Below are 13,890 nucleotides of genomic sequence, written 5' to 3' on the forward strand. Positions count from 1 at the left end.
GCCGTTTCGGGCAGGCAGGTGCCTACTCTGCAGTGATGGCGGACCTGTGGCCGCGTGCCCACAGAGAGGGCACGGCGTGCCACCTGTGGCACGCGTGCCATAGGTTCGCCATCACTGTCCTAGAGTCTTCATCCCGAGGGTATCCTGTGCCACAGACCCGCCTTTCCGTGTCCTCATGTACAGATTCCGATGCCTGTGTGAAGAAAATGGACTTTATTTCGACATTTTCTTCTGTATTCGTGTGTTTTCTCCATTTGCTGTATAAATATTGGTTATTAGTTCGGCAGTTTGAAACTACCGAACACCGACTACCCTCCTAGCTTGTTAAGTTTTTTTGCAGACACCAGGGACTGGGTCAGGGACAGGAAGTCGAGGAAGCGGCCAAGCTGGCAGATGAGCATCATGAGGGAAGAAAAGGAGAGGCTAGTGGAAACCGTGCTCTAGTAAGGTCCAGCGCTCCAACGCCAGGTCCTGTGACCAACCCCAGACCAAACACGGTACCACCCACGACACAGCCTAGTTTTACCCGGCTGTCACCAGTGCAATCAGCCAGGGCACTATTAAAATACATAGCCCACCTGTTGCACTTGGCCTCGGTATCTAGCAAGTTACAAGAAGCCGGCCTTACCATGAAACCCTAGAAATGCCATGTGGGTATGGCAGAGGTCCAGTTCTTAGGGCATAGAGTAGGGTCTGGTAAGCGGCGTCCCGAGCCAGCGAAGGTAGAGGCCATAGCCAATTGGCCCCAGCCCCGCACTAAGACGCAGGTATTGGCCTTCCTAGGCACAGCAGGGTATTACCGCAAGTTCGTCCCTGAGTATAGCACCCTAGCGAAACCCCTCACCGACCTAACCAAAAAGTCCCTACCCAAGCAGGTAACGTGGTCCCCGGAGTGTGCAACAGCGTTTCAGAGCCTTAAAACGGCTTTAAGTGAAGCTCCAGTATTGGCGGCCCCAGACCATAATAAGACATTTCTCGTTCCCACAGATGCCTCTATGTTAGGGCTGGGAGCCGTGCTGAGCCAAGTGGGGGAAGATGGCATGCAACAACCGGTGGCAAACCTCAGTCGTAAGTTACTACCTCGGGAGGTCAGCTATGCCACCGTGGAAAAAGAATGCCTGGCGCTAGTATGGGCCTTAAAGAAACTCCAACCGTACCTTTATGGCCGTGCTTTTACCCTTCTTACTGACCACAATCCCCTCATTTGGCTCAACCGAGTATCTGGAGACAATCCCCGGTTGCTGCGCTGGAGTTTAGCGCTGCAGCGCTATAATTTTACACTGCAGTACCGCACGGGCAAACAGAACGGTAATGCGGATGGGCTTTCCCGCCAGACCGACTTGGACATTTGAGTATACAACCCGGACATCCTCTAGCCAACCCGGCAGGAACTAAGGGGGAGTATTGTGAAGAAAATTGACTTTATTTCGACATTTTCTTCTATATTCGTGTGTTTTCTCCATTTGCTGTATAAATATTGGTTATTAGTTTGGCAGTTTGAAACGACCGAACACCGACCACCCTCCTGGCTTGTTAAGTTCAAAAGTACCATCGATTAAGTGTTCCCTGGGTGGCCGCTGTTCGTATAGCCGAACGCCACGTGGAAAAGAAAGCGGCGGCCATCTTGTTCGCACGAGGGGAGTCAGCGGGACTTGGTTGTCGAGTGTCTGGAACTAAAATCGGACACTCGACCTCACGAACCACCACTGAAACTACCGAACACCAGCTTCTCCCACTTACCGAACAGCCAGAAGAGCGGCATTCGGTAGTTATGTTCGTGCAGACAAGGGGAACAATCGCTGCTATGAGCCAGGAGGATCTATTCGTTATTTTGCTCGCTTTTCACCTTTTTCCCAATTGACCGACCGCACACGCTGAATTCGTGGAACTGTTTTGGGCAGGAGCCTCATGTGTGGTCGGTAAAACATGACTTCCACACTTTTCAAGAACCCCTGAACCGAAATTTGGATATGTTTGTCCCCCAGATCGGGGCTATCAGGGGATATGTATTTTGTGGGGATACCTTGTGGGGAAAGGGGTGTTCTAACTTTTGGGGAAAATGTGTGCCCTTTGCCTGGAGATAATTGATTTATTCCTTAACTTATCTCAATATCTCCCTGGCAGAGGGAAGGCGTGTATTAGTGAAATACTGTATAATGATTGGTTAATGTATTTGTTTGCTGTGGGAGGTCTTCTTGCAGGAGGATTTCTCATAAAAGCCAGCCTGTTTTCAATAAAGATCATTCCTGTTACACTCTTCATGAAGTCTAGGCTCATGTTTGGGGAATATTCTATTTGCTGGGGAGAATCGTCTTGGAAGCTGTATTCATCTCTACTATTCCTCTACTCCCTGCTGCAGCTATAATCACTTAGGCTCAGCTGTTGGGAAAGGAATAGAAGACCGCAGTACCATAACCACTGCAGGTCTTAACAGCCTGTTTAACCGGACATCGTCTCCTGTGTGGAGTGCAGTTACCAGGGGTACGACCAAGCTTGGACTGAGGTTCAGGATGGCAGCAATCAGATGCAGGACCAGACTCTTGGCATGTATATGCCTTTCCGAGCCACGTCCTCTGTTTCCACTCTGTAGGCGCGACCACTGAGTGTCAGGCCCCGCCCCTATAGTTAGTTTTTTTAATGTTAAGCAAATTGGAACTTTCAGAATTTCTATAAATAAGGAAATGCTCTAGGCACCATAACCACTACAGTGTGCTGTAGTGGTTTCTGGTGCCAGAAGAGGCCCTGTCCCTGGTTTCGCCCCTTCCCCCACCCCCTTTTTTTAGTAGTCAATGCGTTTTACCAAGGCATCACTTTTTACCAGGGGTCCACATATGCCATGTGTCCGCTACTTAACTTGGAGAGTCAGAAACTCCTAGACAGGATCTTCGATTTGCCCTTCTATGCTAAACCCTGTATCGCCAGGCTTAACTCAAATAGTGGAAAGCTGTCTGTCAGAAGTACTGTGGGTGTAGAGCGGCGCCGTGCAGATCCTAGGTAAGAAGTCAACCTGGTCTACAATGGTTTGACTACTTACAAATTGGGGAGAGGGGAGAGGCCAGAGTACTATAGTGGTTATGGTGCTTGAAATGTCCCTTTAAAAACATACCTTGTTTGTATGAGATAACTTCTTGAAAAGATGTTTCAATTTCTCCATCAGTGATTGGCACCCACTCAGATTCAGAGATAACACGTACCTCCTAAAACTGAAATAAAAACATGTGTTTTACATCTTATTCTTGGACATTCCAACTTATACGAGATACAAAATAAATGCACACAGCAGCCCCAATGCTAACTCACTGTAGCCCCATACACACACTACAGCTTATATTAATATACACACACAACAGTCCACATACATAAACATTAAAAACACACATACGTACACGACAGCCCCTAGATGTACACGACAGCCCTTAGATGCACACACACCATCTAGATACACAAACACTCTCTATAGCACCTGGACTCACACACTACAGTCCATGGATAAACACTACACTGAAACACAAACTACCCTGTTCACACAAACTACAGCCCCTATACATAAAAGGGCACATTACTGCTCCTGTAACACGCTACAGTCCCTAGATACACCCACATGCACACAACAGTCCTGATACACGTATGCTATAGAAGTACTACAAATATACTCAAATGCTTTCTCTCTCTCTCAACAACTGCTAGTCAGACAGACACACACACACACAATCTCTACAGCCCCTAGATGCACACACTTTACATCCAGTGGAAACATATACACACTACAGTGCCTAGCCACACATCGTACACCACAGACTCCTTTACACACACACATACACACTATACCACAAACAGTCACCTCTATGCACACGCAATCTCACAATCGGCCTCCAACCACATACAGTGCCACAGAGAGCCCCTGCACATGCACAACACCCTTTACTGGCCATGCCCCACTTTTGTCCTTTGTTATCCATATTATAGGGACACCAGAGATTGCAGAGCTGTGCTTTGTTAAATAAACACAGGACATTGGTCCCATGCAAGTGCTCTCCCCTGGAGTGACAGCAGATTAGCATACTCACTTTGAGGTGGCGTGCATGTCATCATTGATGACATGAAACACCCACGTTCTGTCCCTGCCCCCTTCAACTGGGCTGCTCTGCGTTTAAATACCTGGGCTGAATTATTTTCCCAGTCCAGCCCTGGTGTGAAAGAAAGCATAACTTACTCTCCTGCCATGAATAATGCTTGCAATACACTGTTCATAAAACATGTGTTTCCCAAGTTGATTAGGCCAATGTTCTTGGTTTTTAATTTCACTGACTGTGGCAGGTTCTAAAGAAAGAGAAAAAACAAACTCACTCACAGTCAACAAAACGCATAATATATAAAAATGTCTACAAACAGAAATGTGTTTTCCGTGCTCATCCAGCCAGTCTTCGTGTAATGAATTGGCGGATCAATGTGTGGAGTTACATGTGTGTAGGTAGCGGTTATCGTGTGGTGCGACACAATACATCCCCCCCATTCAAACCCTTAACCCAATCAAAACTAGGAAACATATATGTGTGGTATAAAAAAGGCCACAGCTTTTATTTATAATTTATCAAACATATTTATAAAACCAACCATAAATAAAACAAGGTATAAGCATTATTTAACTTGAACTAGTCCTTGCCAACCGTACCACCAACCCTCTAGGGTACACGCCCTACCGAGGCATCAGCCCTCCCCCTCGTCCAGGATACCTGGCCTTCACCTTGGCCTTCCAATACCACATGCCAACCCCTGGCCACCATTCCTGGCACAGAGGGCACGCGCAAATACCCAAACCTTTCCCGAGGTTAGGGGAGGGGGCCCGACCCAGCATCCTTCTTTTCCTGTACTCCTCTTCCCAATTGGTTCGGCAAGGACCATACCCGCCGGCTGTGACAAGATATTGAACACCTACAGAGAAAGGAAACAAAACAGCAAAAAAGGGGAGGGAGGGAGGGAGATTGTCACCTTGCCGTTATTTTTAAGATGGCTGAGGTGAAGGGGACAAAATGTCCGTTATTTATACAACCCCACCCAAACCCTTAACCTAAATGCCACACCCATTTTACACCCACACCCACCACACCCACACATGCCTCCTATCCGGCTAGCTTTCAGCCCGCCTCCTCTGGGCCTTGTGTGTAGGTAGCGGTTATCGTGTGGTGCGACACAATACATCCCCCCCATTCAAACCCTTAACCCAATCAAAACTAGGAAACATATATGTGTGGTATAAAAAAGGCCACAGCTTTTATTTATAATTTATCAAACATATTTATAAAACCAACCATAAATAAAACAAGGTATAAGCATTATTTAACTTGAACTAGTCCTTGCCAACCGTACCACCAACCCTGTAGGGTACACGCCCTACCGAGGCATCAGCCCTCCCCCCTCGTCCAGGATACCTGGCCTTCACCTTGGCCTTCCAATACCACATGCCAACCCCTGGCCACCATTCCTGGCACAGAGGGCACGCGCAAATACCCAAACCTTTCCCGAGGTTAGGGGAGGGGGCCCGACCCAGCATCCTTCTTTTCCTGTACTCCTCTTCCCAATTGGTTCGGCAAGGACCATACCCGCCACTAGCCCCGCTGCATTTACGCCTAAATCAGCGGGCGCGACCCCCAAGCAACGCCATGGCCTGCTCCAACGCATCCTGCAGCTCTAGGTTAAACAAGTCCAAACCGACATCAGTGAGATGGACCCCATCCGGGCGAAAAAAGATAGCTGCCTCCCGCTCAAAAATACGGTGTCGCACTGCCAAGCCCCCGACACCTAGCACAAACTTGGAAACCCGCTTATTAATCTTTACTCGACAGCGCTCCATAGCACCCTGATCGCGTGCGCACTTCCAATAGTTCCTGGAAACTATTCCTGACCATATTAGGCAAATTTTCGGAAAAAGTACTCGCAAGCGCGCCAAGTCTCGCCTGATCAGCTCCCCTAAGCCCCACGCAGGCAGCGAACCTAAATCGTTCCCTCCCAGATGCACCACCAAGATATCCGGGATTCCTAATAACGTGGATAACTGCACGACCTCAGGCAACAGCTGACCCCATTTCATGCCCCGGAACCCGAACCACCGGACCTCCGCCAGTTCCCGAGGTATTCCAAGCCTTGTCCCACCCGGGCGAACCCCAGCCCGCAGGTGGGCCCAGTAGATGTAGGAATGACCGATTATCCAGATCCGTCGGCCGGGCCCTGTGGAGAAAACACAAGGGGGATACCGATCAGACGTGTGGGCCGAACATAGAACTGAAACCTCCCCGATTCCCATCTACCAATCCTTTGAATGGCCTGGTCCGAGAAACCTAAACGAGAGGCTTCCGTAGCGGCCCCAATCCGAAAAGAGTGACCCCCAAAGTCTGTGCTCGAAATACCCAGTTGGTCGAGTGCCAAACGGAAAACCCGGAGAAATTGGAAGCGAGAAAGAAAAGACCCATCCCCATGGATTAACAATGGGCCTACCACATCCGGGCGACACAGAAGGTAAGATTGAAAAGCTGCGACGGGACAGACAGCCGAGCCGGGAATGGCGCGAAGGGAAACCCATGCCCCCCTACCAAAAATGTCAGTTTTCGACTTTCGCACCAAAAAACGCACCGTATCATCCACGACAGACACATCATGGAACAACAAGCCGCCTGGAATCCGCTTGCTAGGGCTCACAAGCTCCCCAATCCGCAGAGCACCAAAGAAGGCGAAAGAGAAAGCCACCCGAAACAAACGCGCTTCGAAATCGGACAAACAGACCCTGGATAAGACCGACGCGATACCAAGTAGCAGTGCGCCAGAAACCGGTCTCCTGGAATCCCGAGGCTGCGGACCTCTACGCCAGCCACGAATTGCAAGCCGGACCATGAAGTCTTTGGTCACATCCGGCACGCGAGTCAGGTTGAACCAGAAGCTCAGACCTGACAGCTTCCCCGCTACCGTGGCTGGGGAACAACCACTAGCCTCCCAAAACCAGAGCAACCGTAAAACCCCCTGAACCCTCTCCGCAGATGAAGAAAACCCACCTTGGTCCTGCTCCAGAGCGACCCAGTCACTCCATGCCTTACCGTACCGGGCCCAAGTAGCATCCGACACTGAAGACCGAATCCATTCCCTTATTCGCTCAGGCCAAGGGACCATAGCTCTCTGGGACAGGGAAGGCCCTTCGTATCTGCTTCGGGCGCGATCAGACGAAACACCTGCCATTGGAAACGAGAAAGGGCGTCAGCCGTGGTATTCTCTACACCGGGAATATGCACAGCGCGACATGTAACGTTCAAAGACAGGCAACGCAGTACCAAGCTCCGCAGGAGCCTGACCACCGGAGGAGAGGAGGCTGTCAACCGATTAATGGCCTGGACAACGCCCAAATTGTCACAGTGGAACACGACACGCCTGTCCTTGATCTCCGGCCCCCAAAGATGGAGAGCCACCACAATGGGAAAAAGCTCCAAGAACGCCATGTTCTTGGTCAGGCCTGAGTCGAACCACGATCTTGGCCAAGGTTCTGCGCACCATTGTTTTCCCATGATAGCCCCAAAACCCGACGAACCCGCGGCATCCGTAAACAGGTGCAGCACTGAGTTCGCTACCTCGGGCTGCTGCCAGTAAGACCTACCATTGTACTCTTCCAGAAAAACCGCCCAAACCGCTAAATCCTCCCTGAGCGGTTTGGTCAAGCGGACGAAGTGGAACGGCTTCAGTATCCCTGACGTGGCAGCCGCCAGGCGTCGGTTAAATACTCTACCCATGGGCATAATCCGACAGGCAAAGTTTAATTTGCCCAACAAGGATTGAAGTCGTTGCAGCGTGATCTTCCGCAAGGAGCTCGCCTCCTGGACCACCCCACGTAGATCAGCCAACTTGTCCAACGGAAGCCGACATTCCCCGATGACCGAATCAATCTCGATCCCGAGAAAGCACAAGCACGTGGAAGGGCCAATCGTTTTGTCAGGTGCCAGCGGCACGCCGAACATACAGGCCACATCCGACACTGCTTGTAAGATCCGGGAGCATATCGGGGAATGCGCGGGGCCCACACACAGAAAGTCATCTAAGTAGTGAAGCAGGGAATCGTAACCGGACTCCATTCTCACTACCCATTCCAGAAAAGCATTCAAAATAAAAACAGGATATTGCACAACCCATGGGGAGACACATATCCACGTAATAATGACCTTCAAATGCACAACCCAAGAGATGATGACACTCTGGGTGAACTGGTAGGAGGCGAAAAGCAGACTCGATATCAGTTTTTGCCATGAGTGCTCCGGGGCCAGCGGCCCTTACTATGCCCACAGCAGCGTCAAAGGACGCATAGGAAACGCGGCATAATTCAGCTGCAATGTCATCGTTTACCGAGCACCCATGAGGGTGCGACAGGTGATGAATCAGCCGGAACTTTCCCGGTTCCCGTTTGGGCACCACGCCCAACGGTGAAACCCTTAGATCGGGGAGTGGCGATTCCCGAAATGGGCCCGCCATGCGGCCCAGCGCTACTTCCTTCGCCAGTTTTTCCCTGACCACCCCTGGATATTCAGAAACAGATCTCAGGTTTCTGCAAAAACCGGAGACCTGCCGAGGCCGGTGAGGGATCCAAAACCCCTGCCCAAATCCCTCCAGTAATAAGGCAGCCGCCTTCTTATTCTTATAACGATTTAGCCATGGGCGCATCGCGTCGACGTCCACCGGCGTCTTCGCCCTTAGCGCCCACGGAGTCCCCTTTGTCGCCAGTTTTGGCTCGTTTGAAGCATTTTGAAGCGGGGTGGGACCCACCGCACCCCGAACATTCATGCTTGAAGCGACAACTAGACCCGAATTTGCATTGGCCATCGTTATATTGCCAACAGCAGCCTGTTTTACGTTGACCGGCCGACGCTGCGGTTGAAGAACCCGCGCCGGCCCCCCCAAGAAAGGACGACAGGCCCCCTTGATGTGAGGCTGGGCGGGTCATGATAGCTAACCACAAGCCAATGTCCATTTGATCCCAGCCCATGGAAGGCCGAACCGCTAAACGTTGGCGGAACTGCTCATCATACCGCCACCACCCTAACCCGCCGTACACCCGACAAGCGGTCCATATCACGTCCTGGTAGCAGAATAGGGAAGAACATTTGGCGGGAGTCTTCTCACCTATCACGCTGGCTAAGATCGAAAAGGCTCGGATCCAGTTTCCGAAAGTTTTCGGAATCTTCCAGTACCGAAACTTTTCTTTGTCCTTTTCGGACTCTTTAGCGTCAGCGTCAACCCGGGGAAGATCTTCCATAGGGAGGAGAGAAAAGATTTCAACAAATTCCCCCTTGTCTATTTTTGCGCGCAATTCCGGCGTTAGATGGAGGCCCAGAGGACCTGACCAGCACATGTACGCCGCACCGTGCGCGGCCGGAGCAACCCCCAAACCCGAGAGAGCAGCGGCGTCCCCGGCCGTGCCCCCTGCAGTTTCCGGCGTCACCGTCAGTAACGCCGAGGTTGAGGGGCTGGGGGCCTGTGTTATATTGGCGGGCATTGACGCCGCGACTGCTGAAGGATCAGACCCTGCGGAACCTGCCCAACCCGCCCGAAGTTGGTTATCTAAAGCCACCGGGGGGGAAGCCCCGGGGCGATATCCCCGCTCAAGGGTTAGCAAAACCTGCTTCATAGCCTGGAGTACAGAACCCCATTCTTGCACTTTCCCTGCGCCAGCGCCCCCCAAACCCGACCCCGTTATACCGGAGTACTCACCTGCAGGAGCTGAATTGGCAGGTAGCAGCGGGACTTCAACATGCCCACCAGGCTGCAACGGCCCCAAGGGAACTGCGACCGCAGGAAGCACTGCACCAGTCACAGCATCAGGGAACCGACTTGTCAGCCGACCAGGGGTGACCTGCGAAGACAGGACAGGTGAAAAAGAACCCTGCCCACCCAACCCAGGTAATTGGGGACCCGCAGAAGTGGTAAAAACTGTGTGTGAAACTGGCATGGCAGAAAGAGCCCCAGAGGGGGCAGCATGGACCGTAGTTAACGGTGGGGCAGATGCAGAGGGCATCAGACCCATAGGGAGGGGTCCAAGGGGGGTAGGATGGGCAGGAGATAGTGTTGGGAGAGCTTGATGGGCGGCTGAGGATGATGAGAATGCAGGATGGACGGATGAGGTTGATGGAAATGCATGCTGTCCAGATGAGGTTGATGGGAGTGCATGCTGGCCGGATGAAGCTGATGGGAGTGCCTGTTGGACGGATGAGGCTGATGGGAGTGTGGTAGTGGCCGGGCCAGGGGAGACAGAGCGGGGAGGATGAGAAGGGGGGGGGCTGTGCCCACGAGTAGCCGGACCTGGCTCCATACCCCGACCCCCCGAACCCCCCAACCCCCTACTGGTTGCCCTGCCGCCTCGCGGCCTACTCACCACTCCTGAAGAAGAGCCGGCCGCCGACCTCACTTGCTCGCGCTCCGCCTGAGATCCACCATGAGCCGAGCGCCTGTCAGGTGCCCGGGTCGTCGCCAACGTTGTGCTGGAAAGTGATCTCGCGGACGACCTCCTGGAGGCCCGCGAGATCACAGGAGCAGGAACCGGCGCGGGACGGCCATCACCTCCCCGAGAAGCGGCAGCCGCACGTGTAGCTCTAGACCGCCTCGGGGAGGAGGCGACAGGCTGCACTGACTCGCTGCCGCCCGCGGCCGCGGGGGACCTGGCGCGCGGGCCGGCAACGGGGCTCCTGCTCCTACCCCTCACCCGACCCTCCCGCGAGGGGCTGTAACGGGTAGGGGGACGCGCCCGGCGGCGCGGAGTACCCTGGCTGCCGACAGAGGGAGCAGCTACCAAGGAGGCACCCTGCAGCCTTACCAGCTGGGCCTGCAGGTGCCGGCCACCGTCCTGGAGGGCCTCAGCCCGAAGAGCAGCAAGGATTCCATCTATATCCATGCTTCTGGCCGTGGGGTAAGCAAAAGCAACACAATGATAGGAAACAGGGGGAGAGATTGTCACCTTGCCGTTATTTTTAAGATGGCTGAGGTGAAGGGGACAAAATGTCCGTTATTTATACAACCCCACCCAAACCCTTAACCTAAATGCCACACCCATTTTACAACCACACCCACCACACCCACACATGCCTCCTATCCGGCTAGCTTTCAGCCCGCCTCCTCCGGGCCTGAATGCCCTTTTTTCACAAGAAGGTGAAAATAAATCATTCTTTTTGACTTGGTCACTGTACCTCCCTATGGAAAATGTTGGAGCTTTGTAAATATTGCTAATGGTTATAATGTTCAGTTTGTTAGTAGAATATTTATATCTACTGCCTTTGACACATTCCACTATACCCAGCAACAGTGTTATTCGCCCCTCCACAGCCTCACTCCCATTGTCCCAATCCACACCCCAGTCCCATCTACCTTACTCCATTGCCATTGCCAGATATCCCCACGCAGCTCCACTGCTATAGGCCTATTCTCTCTTCCCAGTCTCTTTTCACTCCCAGCCTCTCTACCATATGCCCTAATACACCCATTTCAATATGCCTTGCGAATGTACTTTTTTTTGAAATCCTGATCTCCCATGACCTATCAGGCCCTATGTAGGTATCCTGCAGATAATCTGCCTGTGATTACCACTTCCCAAGGACTTACATATATAGAACTGTATAGTAGAGCAGTGGTTCCTAAATCCCAAATTAGGTGCATGCAATTGTTCTGAATAAATGCTTTTTTACAGTGTCTCTGCCTTCCTAGGTGTAATAAACCCACCTTTCACTTAGGGATGAGTCTATTTATTTATTTGCTACATTTATGTTATAAACTACAATGCAATGGTAGAATGGGTCACTGGGCTGAATTTTCATTTGAAGAATGGATCTTAAGTGCCCGTGATTCTGCTAAGTCCTTGTACAGCAGTAATTAATTGGTATATGACTTGGATGTTGTATTAGTGTTATTACTCTAAACCAAGGATGGCTAAGATTGGAACCACTGTTTCTCAACGATATTCCCCATGATGCTCAGCCAGCCATAGGAATGTAGTTCGGAAACATCTGTGGTGTCATAATTAGCTGTCAGTCCTCTAAACCATCTCTATGATATCCTTAATCATGTCTTACTATATACCGTATTTATCGGCGTATAACACACACTTTTTCTCCCTGAAAATAGGGGGGAAATGATGTGTGCGTGTTATACGCCGATATACATATTTACTTACCTGTCTTGAAGCGTGGGCCGGTGTTCAGCGCGCACCGCGGTACTGGAACTTCAATTTCAGGTTCCGGTTTCCGGCGGGACTGAAAGGAAGTTGAAATTGAAGTTCCAGTACCGCGGTGCGCGCTGTGAAGCCGGCCCACGCTTCAAGACAGGTAAGTAAATATGGGACAAGGGGAGGGAGAGTGCACTAGGGGACACTATGGGAGGGGGGGAACACTATGGGAGGGGGTGGAGAATACTATGGGAGGGGGGGGAGAATACTATGGGATGAGGGGGTGAACACTATTGGAGGGGGTGGAGTATACTATGGGGGGAGAATACTATGGAAAGGGGGGGCACTATGGGATGAGGGGGTGAACACTATGGGAGGGGGTGGAGTATACTATGGGGGGGAGAATACTATGGAAATGGGGGGAACACTATGGGATGAGGGGGGGAACACTATGGGATGAGGGGGTGGAGAATACTATGGGGGAAGAATACTATGGAAAGGGGGGGAACACTATAGGATGAGGGGGTGAACACTATGGGAGCGGGTGGAGTATACTATGGGGGGAGAATACTATGGAAAGGGGGGGAACACTATGGGATGAGGGGGGAACACTATGGGAGGGGGTGGAGAATACTATGGGAGGGGGTGGAGAATACTATGGAAAGGGGAGGAACACAATGGGATGAGGGGGGAACACAATGGGAGGGGGTGGAGAATACTATGGAAAGGGGGGGGGACACTATGGGATGAGGGGGGGGGAATACTATGGGAGGGGGGGGAATTTCCAGGAATTTCCTTCTTAAAATGAGGTGCGTGATATATGCCGGTGCGTGTTATACGCCGATAAATACGGTATTCATGTTTATATGTATTTTCCTATTTTTTTTTTTTTTTTTTTTTATTCTTTATTTTTGAAAGTGCATTGTTAGTTGCATATGTAAAAATTCCCAAATGACAGTACAGTCGTAAGCAATTGATAACATTTTGGTGTCAGGTACGAGATGTGTTGCACTTTTTTTTTATAAGAGATTTAAGAGTGAACAAAGAAAGACATTGCAAAATAAACATGAACATGAAATAACTATGCACTTGCTTTACTTATGGAAATTTAAACTGAGAATGACTGTCGATTAGCAGGCTTTCTGCTTAATTTATACTACGCTTGTATGTCATGCAGTGTAGATTCATTCTAGCATATTATATGCAAATACTCTTGTAGGAGCCTAAGCATGTTCTAAATTGAGTAGTTTACGAGTAACCAATAGATTAGGTAAGAGAGTAGGTAGTATGCCACTGGGGATTTGACATGGAATCTGGGGAGGCAGGGGTTAATGCTAGGGGCTCGTATATAGATTAGCTGGTTTGGGTCACCCCTCTGCCCCCTCCCTCCACCTGCTTGGCTGTGCATGATAGGGAAAGTCATCTGAGTCCAGTGGTAAACCCAGCTATCTCCGCTCTGCCTGTCTCTGGTCGCAGCACAGGCTCATATCTGGCATTCTCCGAACTTGCTCTAGCTGGAGTCGGCTTCAAAGTCCATCCAGGTAGCAGGCGGCGCTGTGAAGTTTCAGCTGCTCCTGGCTCTTGGCTTGGGTGAGTGGTTGCCGGAGCATCTGTGCTGGGATGCGGGTGGGTGTTACCGAAAGTCCTCATTCAGCTGTAGGTCTTTCTTTACCAAGGGGCCGGTGAGTGGAGGTAGGGGTTCTTCCACCGCC

The sequence above is a fragment of the Pelobates fuscus genome, chromosome 5, assembly GCF_036172605.1.
Source record: "Pelobates fuscus isolate aPelFus1 chromosome 5, aPelFus1.pri, whole genome shotgun sequence".
NCBI classification, from domain to species: Eukaryota; Metazoa; Chordata; class Amphibia; order Anura; family Pelobatidae; genus Pelobates; species Pelobates fuscus.